This window comes from Camellia sinensis, chromosome 10 (assembly GCF_055761805.1).
Source record: "Camellia sinensis isolate YWXY chromosome 10, ASM5576180v1, whole genome shotgun sequence".
Lineage (NCBI taxonomy): Eukaryota > Viridiplantae > Streptophyta > Magnoliopsida > Ericales > Theaceae > Camellia > Camellia sinensis.
In genome coordinates, this window is record NC_138970.1 from 23,035,524 (window position 1) to 23,059,393 (window position 23,870).

General features: G+C 34.1%; 2 pseudogenes; one reads left to right on the forward strand and one right to left on the reverse strand.

Annotated features, from left to right (window-relative positions):
• Positions 1–16,738: 16,738 nt before the first annotated feature.
• Positions 16,739–17,466, reverse strand: LOC114295829 (3'-5' exonuclease-like; annotated as a pseudogene).
• A 1,825-nt stretch (positions 17,467–19,291) lies between these two features.
• On the forward strand, positions 19,292–23,449 carry LOC145800220 (transcription factor ORG2-like; annotated as a pseudogene).
• Positions 23,450–23,870: the final 421 nt, after the last annotated feature.

Sequence of the window (23,870 nt, forward strand, 5' to 3'; positions counted from 1 at the left end):
ATGTTTGCAATATTCAAAGAAAATGTTTCCAATATTCATTAAACTAAAAAAAAAAAAAAAAAACCTCTAACCCAACTTGCCCAACACCCCCTTTATCATGGATCTGGTCAAAGATCTTGTGAAGGAATAGAATTTTTATACAATTTTTTTTTACTATAATGATGACGGTGGCATTTCTGCTATTAAATGTCTTTTAGTGGACGTGTTTTAAAATAATTAAGGATTGTTTGGGATATTATAAATAAGTGTATTTTTTAACTTTTTATGAAATATGGGTTGGGTTTGAAGTGATATGATAGAGAGGTGATGTGACTTAAATAAGATGATGTGACTTAAATAGGATAATGACTTCTTAACTTTTTGACTTTTTTAAGGAATGACAAACAAGCCTTTAGTCTCAATGTAAAGTTATAACTAGATCATTCTGTATTTAATGTTATTACATATAACGTTGCTAAATATTATATTTGTATATTAATTTGCTAAAGTGTCTCATATTTTTCAATTTTAAAGTGTCTTATATTAGCAAATTAAATGTAAGACACTTTAGCAATGGAGTGCTGGAGGGATGTTATGCACTTGGGAAATTAATATACAAATATAACATTTAATTTGCTAAAGTGTCTTATATTTTTAATTTGCTAAAGTGTCTTATATTTAACAATGTAAGACACTTTAACAAATGTTGCTAAATGTTATATTAATATTTGTGTATTAATTTGCTAACAAATTTTTGAAGAAAGGGCTAGAGGCTGTTGTGCATTTGGGATCCTGAAGTTTTTCATTAATAGAATTTGCTAAAGTGTCTTACATTGCTGAAGTGTCTTATATTTCTTAATTTTTTTTTCTTTTACTTGTACCCTAGCGATATTTGTTAGCAGGACCCATATATGACATTTTTTTATTAAATTCAATGCACTTTTACTGAAATTAATACACTTTTAACATTTTTACATATTTTCAAAATTTTTTTACACACTTCTCAATATTAAACAATGCTTAGAGCACACTTATTAGTATTTGCCATCATATCATATATAATCATATGTAATGAGCTTGTTTGGGAAGAGCATTTGGGTTAAAATAGTCATATAAGACAAAATAAGTTATTTTAGTTAAATAGGACAAAATGTCACATCCAACTCATAATCATTTAATTTTTTTTCTCACAAAAGTCAAAAAATTTATCTCAAACGAGACTTTTTAACCTCAGGCTAAAAAAGTTAAAAAGTCCACCTACATCCGAAACGACAATAAAACAAAATGTCACATCCAAACCATAATCACATTTTTTCTATCACAAAAGTCAAAAAATTTAAAAAATCTATCCCAAACGAGACTTTTTAACTCCAGGCTGAAATAGTCAAAAAGTTAAAAAGTCAATCCACATCCCAAACGAAGATAGGTAAAGCTGTGCCTTTTAGTTAGAAGCCTTAAAAAATTGCCACATGTACTTCCTAAACAAGTTAATACGGTGCCAAGTGTCTTTTGGAAAATTAATGAACAATGCTGTCTGTTTTTACCACTTCCTCTTCCATTTGTATGTTAAAAGCCCTGTTTGGTAGGGTTTATTTCTAACTTATTTCAGCTTTTAGTTTAATTTAAATTATTTTGATGTATTTGGTTCAGCTTAACAATACAGCTTATACCTTTTCGTAAGTCAAAAATCAACTTATTCTTTGAGTGGGGGAGGAAAAGCTTAATTTATAAGTAAAAAATCAGCTTATGTTCACAACTATAAGCTATAAGCTGTTAGGCTATAAGTTATAATCACTTTCCCACAGCTCTACCAAACAGGGCCAAAACACGTTGCTTTTATTGCTTTTTGTCTTCTATTATTCCAAGTAATTCAGCTACATCTTACAAGTACAATATTTGTATTCATGTTTCTGTTTCTAAAAAAACCTCTCACTCTCCATATATTATCCTACTGTAATGTTTTGTCTACATTTTTTTCCCCACTGGTACCATTTCCGTGTTATTTGCCTTGAACCATTTTCTATGTTTGGGTTTTTATTAAATTTGTCATACAATCTATAAATTTTTGAACTAAAAATTGTGACTTATGCGATGAATTGATAGTCACCAATTGGATTTCTGAAACACCCAAAAAAAAAAAAGGTAGTCGCCAATTGGCTTTATGAATTTGGGCTTTGTGATATATGATTCATGACTTCTTTTACACATGTTTTCTGATTTGGGTTTTGTAGTTCTACGAAATTTTGATTTCTTAGTCACAATAATTCGGTGAAAATGATATGTGATCATCAAATTTGGATTGATTGGAAATCATAAGATTGTTTATAGGTATGACATGAAAATTGCTTCTTTTGAGTTTTTTTTATTATTATTTATTATTTGTGTTATTTTGATTATTTATTCTTGTTCATTGAAATCAAGCTTAATTTGATTAGTCAAACGTTCACGCAAAATGATATTGGAATCTAATAATATATTCTTGGGAGTGCTTAATAGACTCCTCTCTCAATTATGTATGTTTGTGTTGTATGTATCACATATGTATATTTGTCAATTCCTTTGTGCCAATGATAAGTTTTTGTTCTTTTAGAAATTAGTAACTTCACTTTTCCTCCATGTAAATTGTTGGGTACAAAATTAACAAAATAAAATTTGAATTATTTTTATATTTTTACTGTATAAAAACCTACAACATTTTTACATTTTTTGTGTGAATATGTTTAATTATTCATAATATATTTATGTAAAATTGATTTTCAAACATAATTCCTTGCACAGGTAGAAAATTAGTTAATTAGTATTTCTAGCCTTAGTTATGGAAATATTTTTGAAAAAATTTCACATAAGTGTACAACTTTAATAATTACAAATTAATGGTAAACTTTATCAATATTAATAACTAAAATTATAAAGTTTTCCATACATATGTAGTAATTTTTTGAATATCCCAATGTGGGTAATTTCCTCAATATTTTTTAGATAGACTTGTTTTGGGGGGTTAATGACATAAATGCATCTATTGTGTATGTCTTTTTTTTTTTTCCCCTCCCCATCTTTTTTATCTCCAATGGTCTTGAATTTTTATGAACATATCACATTTATCTAAAATTTTTTGTTTTTTTATTGTCATATTGGTCTAAGTTAATGTGCAGTCTCAAAGGTGGAGTTTGTTTCAATCAAAAATTAGTAAATGTCATTAACACGCTTGAAATGATTGCAATTGTAGTTTAGTTTAAGCGGCAATGGGGAACTTGCTATCACAGGAGTAGATGGGCCAACTGAGATAGGGCACAACCAACTTGAAGTCGGATTACTTCACAAAGTAAGGCCAAGTTTGGCATGTCTTGAAAAAGATAAAAAGTCAAAAAGTCACTATCCTATTTAAGTCACATCATCTTATTTAAGTCACATCACCTTTCTACCACATCACTTCAAACTTAATCCAAACTCAAGCCATATTTCATAAAAAGTCAAAAAGTACACTTATTTAGATCATCCCAAACAACTTTTAAGATTCATGAGGGTCCATTGTTGTGGGAAATTATCAAGTGTGATTCGCTGGAAAATGATGTTTGACCTCAAATGGGATGTATGGGCTGGTGTCGGTGAGGAAGAAACATCAATGACTCTGTTAAATAATTTGGATTTGAAGTATTTGCCTAAGCTGATGCATATATGGAAATGTGTTTCCCAACAAATTCATTGTTTCAGAAAGCTAAGATCTCTAAAAGTGAAGAGGTGCGACAACTTGACATATACATTCACAATTTCCATGGCCAAGGTCCTTGTCAATCTACGAAGTCTAACAGTTGCGCATTGCAAGAAGGTAGAAAAGATTGGCATTTGGGAAGAAGAAGAAGAAGAAGTTATTTCCCTAGGGTTCGGCCATATCACACTTGCACATCTTCCAAGTTTGGTGTGTTTTGGCCCTGACATGAGTGATATTGACATTCCACACAAATATATCACCGTATAGTTCTGCCCCAAATATGAAGGTAAAACTCCAATTATATTTCACAGTTTCCAAGGAACTCAACACCATGTAATGGTAAATGACTACATTAATTGTATTTGAATCATGAATTTGAGTAAGGATTTCAAAAGAAAAAGAAGGAAAAAAAAAAAAAGAGGTGAAATGTGAATGAAATATAATTGTATTTTATTTACATTTCAATCACTTTTTTCTTTTTCTTTTCCAAATTCTTATTCAAATTTATGATCCAAACACTGGCTAAGGAACACAAAAATATTGCAGGTCCAATGATAATTTACCACCACACCATGTAAACTAAAATAACTAGTTTATCTCTTATATCAATTTAGCCATGGTAATTTTAATTACATCAATTTTACCCTCAATTTCTTCACATTGTGTAAATATAGTCCGTTTAATAACTCTCTTTTAGAAATTTGACTGAAATGAAGAGGAAAAATAGTTCATTCACTTTCGTCAAAGTGATTGAGGAGTTGATGTCTAATTTGAAATAGTGCATTCCCTTTTTTTTTTTTTTTTTGAACTAGATAGTACATTCCCTTTTGAATAAATCATTTTGCTCTTGATTTATGTTCAATTATTGAACGACTACTATCAATTGGATTAAAATTGACATAATGTGAAAAATATAGAACAAGACCAGATTGACACAAAAAGCAAATTATAGGAATCATGATATAATTTGCTCAAATATTTTTTATGAGATAAAAACCAGCCAAAAAGGGTAAAATAACCAGAGAACTGCATATCCTTTAGAAACAATATATGTGTCTCTAATGTACTATTGAAATATAATACATATCACCCACCTTTTTTTCTTTTTGTTTCTAAATTCATACCAAAATTTATAATGTAAATAAAAAGGTATAGTGTTATTGTCATGTTTCCAATTTAGTAATTATTTGAAAATTGACATGCAGAGCTGCGTATGAAAAAAGGCTTTTAAGCATCAGATGAAGATTTTAGTTTTAGCAACACTGGCGGTATTATTCACCCAAAAAACACTGTGGGGGTATCAGCAGCAAGAGATCGCCAACTCTTCATAGAAAAAGGTATATATATTGTTTGATACACATAACATTGTTACTGCACAAAATACCACTTCATATAATTATCCATAAACTTTATTTTTGAGAAATGTGAGCAACAATAATTTGGTGCCGTTTGGTAACACTTCCGTTTTTAGTTTTCTGTTTATATTTATAAAAATTTTAAAAACTCAAATAAAAACTTGTTTGGTAAAATTTTTGATTTATAAATCAGTGGTCTCAGTTTATAAATTTGGCCAAAAAATGAAAACACAAAAATGTGTTTCCATTTTGAGTTTTCAGTTTTTTTTTTTAACCACCCAATACTAGCCACCACCCGCCACCATTTTCCACCACTGTCTTCCGCCACCACCACCCACCCCCCACCACCACCTGCCACCACCACTCACCAGCCACCACCACCCGCCACCACCAGCCACCACCCACCTGCCACCCACTCGCCACCACCATCCACCCACGACCCGCCACTACCATCCACCACCCGCCACCTACTTGCCACCACCACTTACTATCCACCTGCCACCGCCATCCACCACCAGCCACCTGCCATCCACCTGCCACCACCCACCACCACCATCACCCACCACCCACCCGCCACCCACCTGCCACCACCACCTACGACCCACCACCACCACCACCACCACCAATACCACCACCACCCACTCGCTACCACCTACCACCCGCTACCATCACCCACCCACCCACCCACCATCACCCGCCACCCATCACTTGCCACCACCACCCATCACCCGCCACTACCACCACCACCGCCCACTCGCTACCATCCACCACCCGCCACCGACACCCACTCACCCACCATCACCACCCACCCGCCACCACCCGCCATCCACCACCCACCTGCCACCACCACCCACCACCCGCCACCGCCACCACCACCCACTCGCTACCACCCGCCACCCGCCACCGTCACCCACTCACCCATCACCACCACCTGCCAACCGCCATCCGCCATCCGCCACCCACCTGCCACCACCCACCACCCGCCACCACCACCACCACCCACCACCCGCCACCGTCACCCACCCACCCACCCGCCACCACCCATCACCACCAGTTACCCACCGTCACCACTTTCCACTACCGTCTTCCGCCACCACTTGCCATTTCTCACTCTTTTTTATATTTTTAAATTTTTTAAAATATTTTGTCAATTATCAAACGCGTTTGTAGTTTATGTTTTTCTAAAAATAAACAAAAATCAGTTTATAAAATTTTTGTAAATATAAACTGAAAACGTAAACGTTACCAAACATAATGTTTACCCCTTTTTTTTTTTTTTGGAAAAATGCAATGACTCTAAAATTTCTATCTAAAATTTTACCAAATGTTTCACATGGGTGTGGGACCCACATGGGACCCACATTGTATGGGTTCCACAACCATGTGAGACATTTGGTAGAATTTTTGGAGTCTCTAATATTACACTTTTTTTTGGTGGATCAGCCTAGTGTATATTTAACTTTAAACTGAATTGCCAAAGGTTTTTTTTTTTAATAGATCATTTTTTTTAGAGACAAACGGGCTAAAATAAAAAAGATACAAATATCGGATCGATTTATTTACTTTTTAATTAGATGATATACATGGATAATTTCACAAAATAAACCGCTTAAATTATTGAAACAGGACTTGTGATAGCCGTATAGGTTGTTTGAACATGATGGTCATGATGGTCAAGTTCAAATTTGAACTGTGGCAGTCTAAGCGTTTCTTCTAATAAGTTGTTTTTTGGGGGGAAAAGAATTAGGGTGGTATGACAACTTATCATTTCCCCAATCTTGAATTCCTATATATATATATATAGTGTATATGTATGTATGCATATTTAAAGATGTAATTAAATTGGAAATTAGGTCATAAAATTAGGTATATTTGAGCTAATAAGTAGTTATTGATTAGTATCAAATAAAGTTTAAAAAATAGTGTGTAAAGCTAAGAGAGAGAAAGTGGAGATAGTAGAAGTGTATTAAGTTAAAAACTCTAGGATTAATGTTGTATATATGTCTAGCTCTTACATGAAATCATATTTAGTTTTGTATTTGGCATCTATGATTTTTAATTTGTTGACAAAATGACCTAAGAAACAGCATATGTTGTTGAGACATCCATGTTGCATGTTAGATGGACTTGCCCCACCTAGACTTAACCCAAGAGTATTGAATAATTTCTTGCTAGATGAACCTTCATTACCAACTAGGTAATAAATATGTACGTCTTGCCTAGCTTAGAAAATATTGAATAATTTCTTGCTAGATGAACCTTCATTACCAACTAGGTAATAAATACGTACGTCTTGCCTAGCTTAGAAAATATGAAACCGAATCATCTGTTCTACTCTCTCATGTCTCGCTATCCCAAATACACTCTCTACAACAACAAAATGAGAGCAAGAGACACATATCCTATGATAGAGGTGCAAGAGAGAGTACAACGAAAGATCCTTTGCATAAGCACATTGAATGTAGTTGCTTTTAATTAGCATGTATTTGTTTTCAAAATTTGATCGCAAATGTTTTGCAAGGCATGTTGTTCTTGATAAATAGGAGGTGGGAGGATCTACTCAATTTCTATGTAGATCAAGAAGCTGGAGAAGTAGATGACGGCCCTATTTATGCAGAAACCAAGGTTACAATGCGTTTTTATTTATGGAAAAACTATTTAGTTGTTATGAATTCGTTTTAACTATTGTCCGAACAAACAAATCAAAAACAAAAACAAAAACAAAAAATAAAAAATAAAAAATAAAACTATCGTCCAAACTTGAATAATTTGTTTGCTATTTTGTGGCATTGCCAGATTTGTATTGGTGTCTTTTTGTGGCATTGTTGGGTTTGTATTAGTGTGTCTTCTCGTTGGCTGAGTTGATTTGTGCTATTATAGCCCTTTGTTTTGTGGCACAACTGGATTGACTTTATTATTAACCATGTAATAATTTACTTTTGATTATTATTGACTTCCTTAACAATAGAATATGCAATTTATTATCTAGCCTCTGTCCTATCTTTGTTTAGCTAATTCATAACCATGGATTGTATGTTATGATGAAATTGTTTGAAATGTAACTTATGTTGGGATATACCTCCTTATTGGAGTGTGGGACCCAGTTGATTTACTAAAAGAATTTTAATTTGACTTGGTTTAGATATAATATATTTTTATATATTATATCTAATTTTGTGGAGACCTAATCTAATTTGGTAACCACTAGGGTTTTGAAAAAACCTAGATTCATAATATTGTTTAAGTGGCTTGGGGAAAAATATCCAGCGGCAGCAGCATACACTTTTGCTTTGTGAGATATTGTTTTCACCAAAGAGAAAAAGGGAGGCAGCAGCACATTGATGGTAATTGATCATCTTTGTTTAAAGTGGATTGGTGCTTCAATTTTGGTTTGAATCTTTGGTCATTCAGTGTGGTTTCGGCTGGTGCTTTGGAGATTAGTTTGGGTTATTATTTTGGTCTTCTTCAACTTTGGTTCTGAAGATTTTGCTTCTTCTATTTGGTGAGGTCTTTCCTCTTGTTTATTTGTGATTATTTAGAATTCACCTAAGGGTGATTTTGTGAGACCATTAGTGTCTCGTTTGTAATCGTTTGGAATTATTTGGTTGATAGTGGAATCGGATTTCGATCCCGTGGACGTACCTCACATTGAGGGAACCACGTAAAAATTCTTGTGTTGCCTTTGATTTAATTTTTCCGCATTAATTTTTATTCCCATTGATTGATTTACTTGTGGGGAATCACATCGATTTTCCCTAACAACTGGTATCAGAGCTTACGGTTTATTTGGGTCTATTTATTTGTGTAAATCAATGGAGGGGAATGTGGGTCGTATGTCTAGCTTAAATGGAAGCAATTGGGTAACTTGGAAAACTAAAATGGAGGACCTATTATTTTGTAAAGATTTATATGGACCCATTGAGGGTGATTCTGGCAAACCCGAGGGTATGAAAGATGATGAATGGAATAGGCTTAATCGAAAAGCCGTTGGTGTTATCGGTCAATGGATTGATGACAGTGTGTTTCATCATGTTGCTACTGAAACTTCAGCACATGATTTATGGAAAAAATTAGAGGGCCTTTATGATAGGAAATCAGCCACAAATAAAGCTTTTCTGTTTCGTAAGTTGGTCAATTTAAAATATAAAGAGGGCAGCCCTATTCCGGAACATCTGAATGAAATAAAGAGTATTATTAACCAACTTGCTTCTATGAAAATTGTTTTTGATGATGAGTTGCAGGCTTTGATGCTACTTAGTTATTTGCCCGAAAGTTGGGAGACTTTGGTCGTGACCGTCAGTAATTCAGCGCCCGATGGAGTTGTCACAATGGGCCAAGTCACTAGTAGCCTGTTGAATGAAGAAACTAGAAGAAAATCAGCGGGTTCCTCTCATTCGGAAGCATTCGTTGTGAGAGGCCGAAGCAAAACAAGGGGGAGAAGTAAGACTCCTCATGGTCGTGATCAAAGCCGTGACAAGTCAAAAGATGGTTCTTTTTCAAAGAAAGATATTGAGTGCTATTATTGCCATGAGAAAGGGCACATGAAGCGAGAATGCCGAAAGCTCAAGAATAAGGAGAAAAGGCGTGATAAAAGTGTGGATAAGAAGCAAGAAGACACAACAGCAGTTACTACCAATGGTGATCTCATGGTCGTTTGTGAAGATGATTGTATCAATTTTGTGGGCCAAGAGAGCAATTGGGTGATTGATTCCGGTGCTTCTTTTCATGTGACTTCTCGAGTTGATTTCTTCACTACCTACACCGAAGGAGATTATGGTTTTGTTCGAATGGGTAATGAAGGTTTGTCCAAGATTATTGGCATGGGTAATGTTTGCTTGGAAACAAATTTGGGTTGCAAGTTGTTGCTTAAAGATGTGAGGCATGTTCCCGACATTCGTCTCAATTTGATCTCTACTGGGAAGCTAGATGATGAAGGCTTCAACAACAAATTTGGTGATGGAATATGGAAGCTCACGAAGGGTTCTTTGGTGGTGGCTAAGTGCAAGAAGACTCATACACTTTATTCGATGCAAGGAAAAATTTGTAAAGGTGTTGTCAATGCACTTCAAGATGATACTTCTACCGAATTGTGGCACAAGCGGCTTGGCCACATGAGTGAAAAGGGGCTGCAAGTTTTGTTCAAGAAAGAGCTTCTACCCGGTTTGAAAGGTACACATCTTAAAACTTGTGTTCATTGTTTGGCGGGTAAACAACATAGAGTTTCTTTTCATAAAAATGTTGTTTCTAGAAAAGAAAATGTTTTGGAGTTGATTCATTCTGATGTTTGTGGTCCTTTAAAAGTTAGAACACATAGTGGTGCACTTTATTTTATTACTTTCATTGATGATTATTCAAGGAAAGTTTGGGCTTTTCTACTAAAAACTAAAGATCAAGTTCTAGAAGTATTTAAGCATTTTCAGGCCATGGTTGAAAGAGAAACAGGGCAGAAATTGAAGTGCATCCGATCAGACAATGGTGGTGAATACATTGGGCCATTTGATGAGTATTGTCGCAGTCAAGGTATTCGGCACCAAAAGACAGTTAAGAAGACTCCTCAACAAAATGGCGTTGCCGAGAGGATGAACCGCACCATTGTGGAAAGAACAAGGTGTTTGCTTTCACAAGCTAAATTGCCAAGATCCTTTTGGGGTGAGGCGTTGAAGACAGCGGTTGACGTGATCAATTTGTCTCCTTCCTATCCTTTGAATGGTGATGTTCCAGAAAGAGTTTGGACCGGCAAAGATGTGTCTTATGAGTACTTGAGAGTGTTTGGTTGCCGAGCTTTTGTTCACATTCCAAAAGATGAGAGGTCCAAGCTTGATAGTAAGTCAAGACAATGTATTTTTCTTGGCTATGGGCGTGATGAATTCGGGTATAGATTGTGGGATCCGGTCGACAAGAAAGTCATTCGAAGCCGTGATGTTGTGTTTCTTGAAGACCAAACAATTGAAGACTTTGGCAAAGGTGATCAACCGGAACCAAAAACAAGTGATCTCATTGACATGGATCCATCTCCTTCATCTTCAGTTGATGATGAAAATGGGGGAGATATGCAGCCACCTATTGAAGATATAGAGGATGATGCTAATTCTAATGAAGTTGAGCCAGAAATTGAGGAAGAGCATCCAACTCAAGAACCACCACCACAACTTGAGTTGAGGAAATCTACAAGAGACCGACAACCTTCAAGAAAGTATCCTCCTAATGAATTTGTGTTGATTTCTGATCAAGGGGAGCCTGAGAGCTACCAAGAAGCAATTGAGCATGTAAAGAAAGGTGATTGGAAAAAGGCCATGGAAGAGGAGATGAATTCCTTGTTTGAAAACCACACTTATGATTTAGTGAAGTTGCCTAAAGGGAGGAAAATTCTGAAAAATAAGTGGGTCTTCAAATTGAAGAATGATGGCAAGAATCTGAGGTACAAAGCACGTCTTGTTGTGAAAGGCTTTGGGCAAAAGAAAGGTATTGACTTTGACGAGATTTTCTCGCCAGTTGTGAAGATGTCTTCTATTCGGGTTGTACTTGGCATGGCTGCAAGTATGAACCTTGAAGTTGAGCAACTTGATGTGAAGACCGCATTTCTGCATGGTGATCTTGAAGAAGAAATTTACATGGAGCAACCGGAAGGCTTTGTGGAAAAAGGGAAAGAGAAATTTGTTTGCAAATTGAAGAAAAGTTTGTATGGCCTCAAGCAAGCTCCGCGGCAATGGTACAAAAAATTTGACTCTTTCATGATGAATAATGGTTTTTCTAAAACCACTTCGGACCATTGTGTATTTGTGAAAAATTTCCCGGATGGTAAATTTATTATTCTTTTGCTTTATGTTGATGACATGTTAATTGTGGGTCAAGATTCTACCATGATAAACAGGTTGAAATTGGAGTTGAGCAAGTCTTTTGCTATGAAAGATTTGGGACCGGCAAAGCAAATTCTTGGTATGAAAATTGTTCGTGATCGCAAAGAGGGGCTGATTTGGTTGTCTCAAGAAAGCTACATTGAGAAAGTTCTTGAGAGGTTCAACATGAATAAAGCAAAGCCGGTTGGTTGTCCACTTGCGGGTCATTTCAAGCTTAGTTCGAATCAATGTCCTACAAGTGAGAAAGACAAGGAAGAGATGCAGAAAGTTCCTTATGCTTCAGCAGTTGGTTCTTTGATGTACGCCATGGTTTGTACAAGGCCGGATATTGCTCACGCCGTTGGTGTGGTGAGTCGTTTTCTCTCTAATCCGGGTAAAGAACATTGGGCAGCGGTAAAATGGATTCTAAGATATCTTCGAGGGACTTCGAAGGTATGTTTGTGTTTTGGGGATGGTAAACCGATGCTTGATGGGTTCACAGATTCTGACATGGCTGGTGATGTTGATTCTCGGAAATCTACTTCGGGGTATTTGATGACTTTTGCAGGGGGAGCTGTGACATGGCAGTCTAAATTACAAAAATGTGTTGCTCTCTCAACTACCGAAGCTGAATTTATTGCCATTACGGAAGCTTGCAAAGAAGAGTTATGGTTAAAGAAATTTTTGCAAGAATTGGGTTTGAAGCAAGAAAAGTATGTGCTTTATTGTGATAGTCAAAGTGCTATTCACTTGAGTAAAAATTCTACTTTTCATTCGAGATCGAAACACATTGATGTGAGATACCATTGGATTCGTGATGTGTTAGATTCGAAATTGTTACAACTCGAAAAGGTTCACACAGATGATAATATTTCAGATATGTTGACAAAGACTTTGTCGAGAGACAAACATTTGAAGTGTCGAACTTTGGCGGGTATGGTTGATATCTCCACCTAAGTCGGTAGGGGGAGAATTGTTGGGATATACCTCCTTATTGGAGTGTGGGACCCAGTTGATTTACTAAAAGAATTTTAATTTGACTTGGTTTAGGTATAATATATTTTTATATATTATATCTAATTTTGTGGAGACCTAATCTAATTTGGTAACCACTAGGGTTTTGAAAAAACCTAGATTCATAATATTGTTTAAGTGGCTTGGGGAAAAATATCCAGCGGCAGCAGCATACACTTTTGCTTTGTGAGATATTGTTTTCACCAAAGAGAAAAAGGGAGGCAGCAGCACATTGATGGTAATTGATCATCTTTGTTTAAAGTGGATTGGTGCTTCAATTTTGGTTTGAATCTTTGGTCATTCAGTGTGGTTTCGGCTGGTGCTTTGGAGATTAGTTTGGGTTATTATTTTGGTCTTCTTCAACTTTGGTTCTGAAGATTTTGCTTCTTCTATTTGGTGAGGTCTTTCCTCTTGTTTATTTGTGATTATTTAGAATTCACCTAAGGGTGATTTTGTGAGACCATTAGTGTCTCGTTTGTAATCGTTTGGAATTATTTGGTTGATAGTGGAATCGGATTTCGATCCCGTGGACGTACCTCACATTGAGGGAACCACGTAAAAATTCTTGTGTTGCCTTTGATTTAATTTTTCCGCATTAATTTTTATTCCCATTGATTGATTTACTTGTGGGGAATCACATCGATTTTCCCTAACAACTTAAGAGAGTAAATATTTCTAAGTCTAAATCAACAAAAGAAAATTCTAGATTAAAAAAAAAATGGTATTGTCAGAGACACTACTTAACTTTGTTGAATGGCTGGAAAGCATTGCATAGGAGAGCATACTCTGAACTCAAAAACCATGATATAATTAACAAATTTTATGTTTGGTTCATGAATTTAAGTAGGGATTTAAAAATAAATAAATAAATAAATGAAATATAAATAAAATATAATTATATTTCATACGCCTTTCACATACTTTTTCTCTGTTTCTTTTTGAATCTCCACTTAAATTCATGAATTAACACAACTTTAAGAAAATTCTTATCTTATAGAGAATTTTTTTTGAAAAAATCTTATAGAGAACTTATATGCACATAAAAAACATGTGAGCTTGTTCGTTTTTGTTTCTTCACATATGCCAACAGATAAAGAATCAATCTATCACTATATTTTACCATACGCTAGCAATCCTCTCCCAAACCTTCTTTATTAGAATCAGATTTGATCAAACACAATCTGTTTGGAAAATTTAGCAATCCCTATATGTTGAACAATTATTTAAATTAAATTTTTTATAAGAAAAAAAATCATATAGCTGTGTGATTTTTCTAATCAAGTGTTTGCGCATAAATTCTGTGACTATTTTGTCAGGAATAAACCCTTCTTAAGAAAAGAACTTCAACTAATAAAAGCAGGCTACAATAAAGAATAAAAGCATGCATAGATTAAGAACAAAATAAAGAGTCATACAAGGTGGATTTAAACCTAACACCATATCGGGGAAGAGCATATATATGGGTTTGTTTGAAATAGGGTTATGATTTAATACTCTCTCGCAAGCTGGAAATTGAAGTGGTTGAATTATCTGATTTTGTTCTATATCTATTTTGAAGCTTGTATACAAGAAAAATGGTGAAAAAAAAAAAAAAAAAAAGAGAGATAAAACCAAATATTTTGACCACAGCAGAGGATAACCCAGCCCATCAAAGATCTACCAAATTCCCGCTTCACAAAAAGAACCCAAAAGATTAAATAAAAAATAAAAAATTCCCTAAATACTTCATTGACTATACCTTATGATGAATTCACAAAAGCTGAGTTCAGAAGGTCCCTGGCATCAACCATCTGGAAGATTATCATTTGCTTCAACATCCACTAATTTCCTCAAAAACTTCATCTTTTCCAATAAATTCCAAAACAAGCAATCTACCTACTTCATTATAGTTGGATATGGTGGTCCTATGAGGAAGGCGGTTTTGGTCTTTTTTGGCAGGTTTAGGGAGGTGTCCAATACTACATATTCCAGTGCTTCCACAATAAACTCATTACTCCAATTCCTTGCATTTAAACTCTCAATTTGGAAACTAAGTAGGGTTTACTAAGCCACCCATGGTCTGCCTAATACAAGTAATCATATTGGATTTCTGACTTCCATTTCCTAATAAACTCTATCCAGCCAAACAAGTTTTTAGATAATAAACCTACTCCAAAAGACATCAATTCCTAGTAATCAATCATTGAGCTACATACATGGTAATATTATTAACACATTGCCTGATTCAAATATTCGACAATTTGGTTAATAAACCCTCATCCTATCATAAAAAATCCTAGCACCACAACACCGGTATTCTGCCACTAGTTCCACTACTTAATCACCATTTCTGATATCACACTCTGTTAAAGGCTCAAGGCACACCAAGGCGCCAAAGGTCTATTGGGGCCTAGGCGCAAAGCAAGGTGTGCGCTTCACTAAGGCAAGACACACCTTTTTAGTAAAAAATAGATAAAAATCAATGTAGCCTAATAATTCAAACTTCAATGTAAGCAAAAATGAAAGAATTCAAACACCGAGACAAAGAAAAAAGAAAAAATAAGGCAAATTGTAGAAGAATTCCCAAAGCCATAAAAGCACATATCATTACAAATGCAAAATAATCAAGATTCACCAAAACACAAATTCCCCACAACCCCCCCCCCCCCCCCCCCCAAAAAAAAAAAATAAATAAAATAAGAGTTCAGAAAACTGATCAATCACACAGCAGCAAAGTTAAAAAAACTTCAAAAGAGAAGTAGACTAGAAGGAGCAACAAATCAGAAAGATGGAGTAGAAGAAGATAAGAAAAATTTGAGCAGAGGAGAAAAAAATAGAAGCAACAATGTGAAAAAGAAGCAGCCTAGCCACACACAAAATAATAATAATAATAATAAATAAATAAATAAATAAATAAAAACCAGAACCCAGAAGGTGTGGAAGAAGAAGAAGAAAAAAAAAGAGACAATCAAAAAGAGGGGAGGAGGGAAAAAAACAGATCCCAGATTTGTGAAGAAAAAGAAGAAGAGTTTCAATCCTTTGTGGCAGCATATACAAGTCTAATATGTTACAAAAAATGAAAATCAAAAGCTGGTATTAAAAAGGAAAAAGAAATGCAGAATTTTCAATGAAGCATGCAAGTAGTGTGCCTCGATGCGCTTTATTGAATGGGCATTCGCCTTGCCATGTACTAGTCACATGAGCTGCCTCACTGTGCCGTGAGCCTAGGCACACCTTTTACAACACTGATCGCACTCCACCATTACTTCACATCCCCTCCCTCTGCTAGTCCCTCTCTTCACTCCCTCAAATCTGAGCCACCAATTCAGTTGTGACTCTCATAACTATCATTTTGACATCATCCACGATGACCACCATAATGTTTCGTACACATCATATGTTAGGAATTCATAACAAACACCTAACCGTGATCAGCGAGACACAAGACACAAAACGCAAAGAAAAACAAATGTATAAGACTTGTAAATCACACGCATGCACACGAACACGAGATTTACCCCAAAACTAAAGTTGCATCCATGGTCTTTACCGTCTCAATATGATCGGACAAGAGAGATAACCCCCAACCGCTCTCAACTCCATATACATAGAAATTGGTCAGCAAGTGCAAAAATAGTAAAAATATTCACTCCAAATATCCACACTACCTCCAACATATATTGTATGGCCTTAGTTGCTATACAAATAATTTAGTAACTAAGCAAAACAATATCTTCCCTAATTAAAGACAGAAATAAGAGACCAATTATATGTTAGTACAATGCAACTCAGGAATCAACAATCATGTATTTTCCCAACAAGATAGAGGTAGAGAACATATCAATCAATCATCAAACATACCCAAATTGCAAATCATAATAAACTTCTCCAATTAGTAAACAAAACCAACCATCCAAATCCACCAAACAGAGATCCCCAATATAAACAAAACTATACCAAATCTCCATCAAACCCCAAAAAACAAGAAATCCCTAATTACAAAGTTAAACCCATATTACTCCTAATATGTCTAAAACCCAGCTGCATTCAAACACCTTCCAATCTCAAAAGAAAGAAAGCATCAATGCAAGCATACTGAACCTGTTCAGGATAGAGCCACTCATTGTCCCACCTACTCATCGTAATCCTCTTGGACTGCTCAATCTCCTTCCCCAGCACGTCTCTCGCCAAGTTCTTCAACCCCGCATTGCGAAGCTCGATCATGTCGCAGTCAGCCGCCAAGGAGAGAAGATCAACAGTGGTGGCCACAGACAACCCATAATCCTCAGTCAACTTCTCGACATCGCTGTGAATACCCACACCGACAAAAGTGTAGATACGGTTGTTGAGGAAGTCGAAGAGGGATTGGGGGATTTGGGGGGAGTAAATGAGTTGGAAAGATGAGGCATCGGCGGCCGACGCATAGTTGGAGAGTGGCGGCGGGGTTATCGCGGAAACGGTTGTTGGGTCGCCACTCGATGTCAAGGCCGACGATGAGGCGGTGGAGTCGGGGACGATGGCTGCCTGTGATTCGAAGATTTAGGAGTCTACGAGGAAGGGCAAGCAATTGACGAGTGATGGTCCAAAAAATACATATGGTACAAAATTACATAATACAAAAATACATAATTTCAAATAAATACATAATAAAACACATATGATACAAACTCTATTTCAATCTTAAGATGCAATTCGTTCTAAAAAAAAAAAATCTTAATTCGACGTGTGTTGTTTTTTTTTTATCAAAAGGGAAAAAAAAAAAGGACAAATTACAAATATACCTTTCAAGATTTGCTTAAAATATAAATTGTGTCTTATCATTCTGAAAATTATAGCATCCATCTTCAAGTTTTCAATTGTATAACAAATGACTCAGTCCATTAATAAATTATCAAATCAATTAATAGTTTTTAACGATATTAGAAATATATTTTAATTAATAATTCAAGTAATTTTATTATTGTATAAGAGAGTGGTTAAAAATTTTATTTTTTCTATTAATTTTGTTAAATAAAAAATTTTAATAAAGAAATATTTATAATTTTTAAAACTACAAGAGTAATCGATATTTTAAACAAATATTGTGTATTTGTAATTTACCCTAAGGATTAATAGCATACACATATTCTTAAGATATGCTTCATGCCACCCGTAATTGTTTACTAGTAGACTGATGTTTATTGACATTAATTTGCATGGCTATGTTCATTATTTACAAACAAACTGTTTTCTACTTAAACAATTTTGTCAAATGTTTACATTACTTTCTCTTTAATTACTGCATAGGGGATGATCGTGACAATGACAATGACTTTTATGATGCCTTTGAGGATGATGATGATGATGAATATTAGCAATTTTGTCGAGTATTAGTAACAGCAGATTGTCAACTCATCACAAAATATATATATGTAGCCTATTGGTACACAAAAAAAATTGCCATTGTACAAAAAATTTATTCCATCAGGAATGATTGTTAATATTCTTGTATAAATTTGTAAACTTTTTGCTCTATATTTGTGTTTGTGTATAACTCAATGATGCTTCTGTTTTGTCCTTAATTCAGCAACCCGGTGTTTATCAAATCATGATGACTCCTTAAGGTGGAAAGCCCATTCCTTAGGTCAGTTCTGGGTGTCTTCAGTTTCTAATAGGAGTGTGCTCTCTTCTCATATATAGTGTTTTAGCAACTGATTCACTATATAGAATAATTCTCCTAATGTTGTGTTTGGTTGAGGGATTTGGAGAGAGGTGTGGAAAGGGAAAGGAAAAAGGTGTGTAAAACTAGGTGAAATGTAAGTATATTTTATTCACATTTCACTTATCTTTTACATTTCTCTTTCCAAATTCCTGCTCAAATCTCCCAACCAAACACAATATAAAGCTCAATTTTTTGGGTGGCCGGCATGGAAATGGAGAGTAAAAACTTTTCTCTTCTTGCAAGGGATTAGTGTGCTGGGGGGGGGGAATGTTAGAACTATCTGTGGTTTTTGCGTTTCAGAGGTGGAAACTGTTAATCATGTGTTAATGTCGTGTCCGCTATAGTATGTCTGCTTTGGTGAAGTGGAGGGGGGAACCATGGTGGAAGGGTTGCTAAACTGTTGGACTAGTTTTAGATTTAAAAAGCTAGAAATGAAGATTTGGAAAACCATGTCATTAACAATTCTCTAGCCAATATGGAAGCGTAGTATTTGGAAGCATTGGACGAGCTTGTTAAAGTGAGAATTACATAATGGGTTAAGTATAACTTAGTTGGGGTGCCTTATTCTGTTCATGATTTTGTCTCAAATCTAAGTCAGATTCACTTCTCTTCTCACAACAATTTGAGAGCTTTGGGTGTATAGGTTTGGATTTTGTGTCGTCAAAATCTTATTTTGGATTTGTTTGATGGTGTTTTTTGATTCTGGAATGTCCTGCTGATGTTTTTTTGGGATTTGAAGACCTATGACTGCTTTTCACTTATATTCGTGTGCAATGCTGGTGGTTACTTGTTCTTTTGGGTATGAACCTGTGCTTAGAATTTGAAGCGGTTTTGTTCTTTTGATGATTTGGTGGTTGTTTAGTGGCTGTCTGGGCTATTGTTATTTTTGTTGTTGTTTGTGTGTGTGTTTGCTTTCTGTTGGTCCCTCACCAACATAGTACTAGCAGATGATTGACTAGTTCTTCTGGAAAAATTATAGAATTTCTCGAAATATCATATATCCATACTCCTTAACCAATCATCATTTATTATGTTCCCTCATATTCATCAATCACTCAACACAATATCTCACCTATTCCTTTCTCCACCGATCACAATATTATAGAATACCACATGTTTATACTTCGAAATTACTGAATAATTATCTTTTGTTGTACCAACTTAATTGGGATTGATTAGTTTTAGAAAAATGACTGGTAGCTCGAAAAAAGTGACCCGATTTTGGCTCAAATCACAAAACGACGTCGTTTTGCGATTCTTTTTTTTTTTTTTTTTCTGCCTTTTCTTTCTCTTCCTTTTCTTTCTTTCTTTTCTTCTTCTTCTTCTTCTTCTTCGTTGAACATAGGAGAAGAACAGAGGGGAAGAGGAGGAGAGAGGGAGAAAGAGAGAGGAGAGGAGAGAAGGGCCCCTCTTGTGCCTCTGCCGCCGCCGATCGTCGCAACCCCGCCGCAGCTCGTCGCAGCCCCGCGCAACCCTGCCTCCTCCAGCCCGATTTTGAGGCCCCCTCCCCTCCAGTTCTCCTTCTTCCTCCTCCTTCCTCTTCCTTCCTCCTTCTTCTTCTTCTCCGAATTCGAGCTACGAATCGGAGTCGTTAGTTTTATTTTGATGCTTTGTACACTTTCCTTTCTCTGTTGTACCAACTATATGTAATCGAGGAATACTTCTCATTTTTGTTGAGAAATTATCCAGTGCTCTTAGAGCAATATTGTCTACTAACTCATCTAAAACCTCAAACTATTGAAGAGAGAGGCAATTTTATTATTTGTATTTTATCCTCAACAATGCCTCATATGTGTGGTTGGGCTCTATCTCAGAAAGAAGTCAAACGCATGCAAATGTTATAATTATACAATATTTTGATATCATATTAAAATAATATTGATCACTAACTCATTTAAAATTTTAAAATATTAAAAAGAAAGATAACTTTATTGTTTATATTATATTATCTTTTATTCTAATCTTATTGAAAGAAAAGGACGCAAAATATAATTTGACTAATTGCTTTTTACATCTCACAAGCAATGCTCCAAAACTTCACGAAATGTCATGTTCATATTCACTCTATCAGCCGCAGATTCATAAATTTTATAAAAGATAATTATTTAGAAATTTTGGGTTTTTTTTTTCTCTTCAAATACTCAAAATTGTATAGAGGCTAATAAGATTTTATGAAGTTTGGGAGGTAAATTACATTAACCTCTCTTGAGATTTTAAAAAAATACAACATCTCTCATAATTTTGACATAATTATATCGATTTTTCTATTAGTAATGTAAAAAAAAATTATCATCTTTATCTTCAAGAAAATAGACATGTAAAAAAAAATTATCATCTTTATCTTCAAGAAAAAAGACAAGTATGATCTTGCAAATAAAACTGTAAATTTTTTTTTAAGCACGAAGGGGGTGTTTGTTTTGGATGTATTGGGCATGGGATTGGACTATTCCGTTGTTTGTTTCAAAAGTTTTGCTTCGAACTAAGAGTCCCTCCGGACTATTAGTCTCATATTTGTGGGACTGTTATATCTCATGGGGGGGTGGGCAAAAAATCATGGGATAACTCATCCCATGGGATTAGTTAATAAAATTATATTTTTGCCCTCTGGTATTTAATTATGTATGATATTTAGTAAAATTTAATAAAATTTAAATGTCTCAATTTAAAAATAAAATTATTTCATTTAATTTTTATTTTTGTTTTATTTATTTAATTTTTTAAAATAATTTTTTATAGATATTTTATTGATGTTTTATTTTAAAATGTTTTTTATATTTTATTTAATTTCCTTATTTAAATTTTAATAGATGTTTTATTTTATTTCATTATTTAATTATTATTATTATTTAAAATAAACTTATTTAAAATTTTAATTAAAAAATAACATATATTTTATTGATATTTAATTTATTTAATTTTTTTAAAATAAATTTATTTAATTGTGCAAAAAATAAAATAAAATAAATTTTTATTTAATCTAGCTAAAAAAAATTAAAATATTAAAATTATGTTTAATATTACTATTACTTAGTAAATAATTGAAAAGGATAAAATCGGCATTTGAACATTTATCATTCTCCATAACATCCCAAACAAACATTAGATTCACTAAAAATAGTTCAATCTATATATCTAAACCCATGACTAAACAAACATAAGACACAAATCCAGTCCAACCAAATAGTTCGAGGACAATATATCCCAGGACTAATAGTCCAATGGATTACAATCCCCCTTATTCAGTCCATTCAAACAAACACATCCTAAGATAATAAAATCATGTGATACAATTATCAAACCAATTATTTTGAATTTTTATGAATTACCTATACAGTGAGACCTAAAAATGAACAAAATAAATTATTAAAATGAGTCTGTGGAGCTGGATTCTTAACTAATGACATTCAATATCAACTAAAATAGTTTTCTTTCATGAGCCTGTTAAAATCCCCCACAAAAAAAGAAGATATAATTCCCATTTAAAATCCAACACACATTGGTGAATTTTCACTATATATTTTTGATTGATTACAAAAGAAGCTAAGTATCCCAACCACAGTACCACATGTACTAAAATACATAACAAAGCTACAAAGTGAATTAGAAAGCTGGTTCACAAGAAGGAAAAGCTAATTTCAAGGATTAATTCTAGGCAACAAGAAGATTTATTATCTCATATTGATATTGAAAAGAAAAGAAAATGTGTTATTGGGAGCCCTTTATCTGCTGTTGCAGCAAGTCCACTTGGAGATGGAGAATTTGAGATTGAGATTCAGATTTGCACCGTAAGCTCAATAATAGTCCACTCTCTGAGATTCTGCTAAATTTGGAGGCGGATTATGGAACTACTTCTGTTGAATGCCTCTTGCTTTGAATCTTTTGGAGAGAGGGTTTTCTCCAATTTCCATCTTCAGGTACTATTTTTTTTTTTTTGGCAAATTATATTGTTAGTCTTTGCATTTTTTCCTTTGTGTCATTTTCATCCCTATCATTTCAATTAACTTGATTTTGACTCTTAATTTTAAATTGTGTTAATTTAGTCCAATTGGTAACACCAATTAAGGTTTTTGAAAGAAAATAATCACTAAATTAATTGAAATTAACTCACTAAATTGAACAAGTTGTCAAATTGAGACAAAATTGTAAATTCAAGATCAAAATTGAGTCACTTAAAATTATAATGACCAAAATGACATAAGGGCCAAAATACAGAGACTACTGGTGTAATTTGTCCTCTTTTTTAATGGCAAATGCTTACAAGTACTATGGGACATTGTTTAATATTGGTGGGATTGAGATGGAGAGTTCTTTGCAAATATAAGTAAAAAAGTTAAAGGACTCTGAAATCAATGAAAATTGTTTTGAATTAGGTGAAAATTGTCTCGAGTTTTTTTTTCTCCCTTTTGCCTAGGCAATTGTTTGCGAGACCTTAATTTTATTTTGATTACTAGTTTTCAGTAAGTTTAGTTTTGCAATTCAGATTCCTTATAAAAATAACCAACTAATTAAGTAGTTTTCTTAACATGAATAAATAAACAAATCATTTTTTTTTAAATGACAATTTTTAGTTAAGCTCAAATCAATAAAATATGTTGACATGCCAAAGGTGGAAAATAGATTTTACTAAACAAAATTAATTACACTATCACTAAATTAATTGTGGATTTTTGTAATTTTTTTAAAAAAAACTTCTTGATTATAACGAAATGGTGTGCTAATGTTTTGTTGATTTGGATATTGAATTCAACAGGTGCAAGGAAATCAAAGGCTGGAGATTGAAACGTTAAGAGAGATACTATTGTCCTTGTATGGGAAGAGTCAGAACTTTTTTCTTGAATTTTTGACTCTACATAAACATAATAAGAGGTTCTTGTAAAATTTTAAAATCATGCAAGAAAATGTACAAAGTATGACAGTAAAGAAGACAAAATATTACTAGTTTTTATAAAAGTTATGCTGCTTTTTGGCTTTTGAAGGTTATTTTTGTAATTGCGAGCGTGCCAGTAAGGATCAATCAATCCTTACAGAAAATTAATTGCCAACCAATTATCAGACGATTGTATTTTAGTTCTATCAGCCTCAATGAAGAGGACTTTTACTGGTGGCTTGATTTAGGAAAATTAAGCAAGATAACAATTAAATGAAGAACAATTGAAGCATTTCATTAAAAATGAAAAACTTATAATAATCCAAACTCAGTCTCGTAGAGGTTTACAGTAACAATCTACTACTTGAAACTACTCCTATTAACGAAGTGCAGTGTAGGAATTTAAAGTACATGAATGTAAAGAACAGGA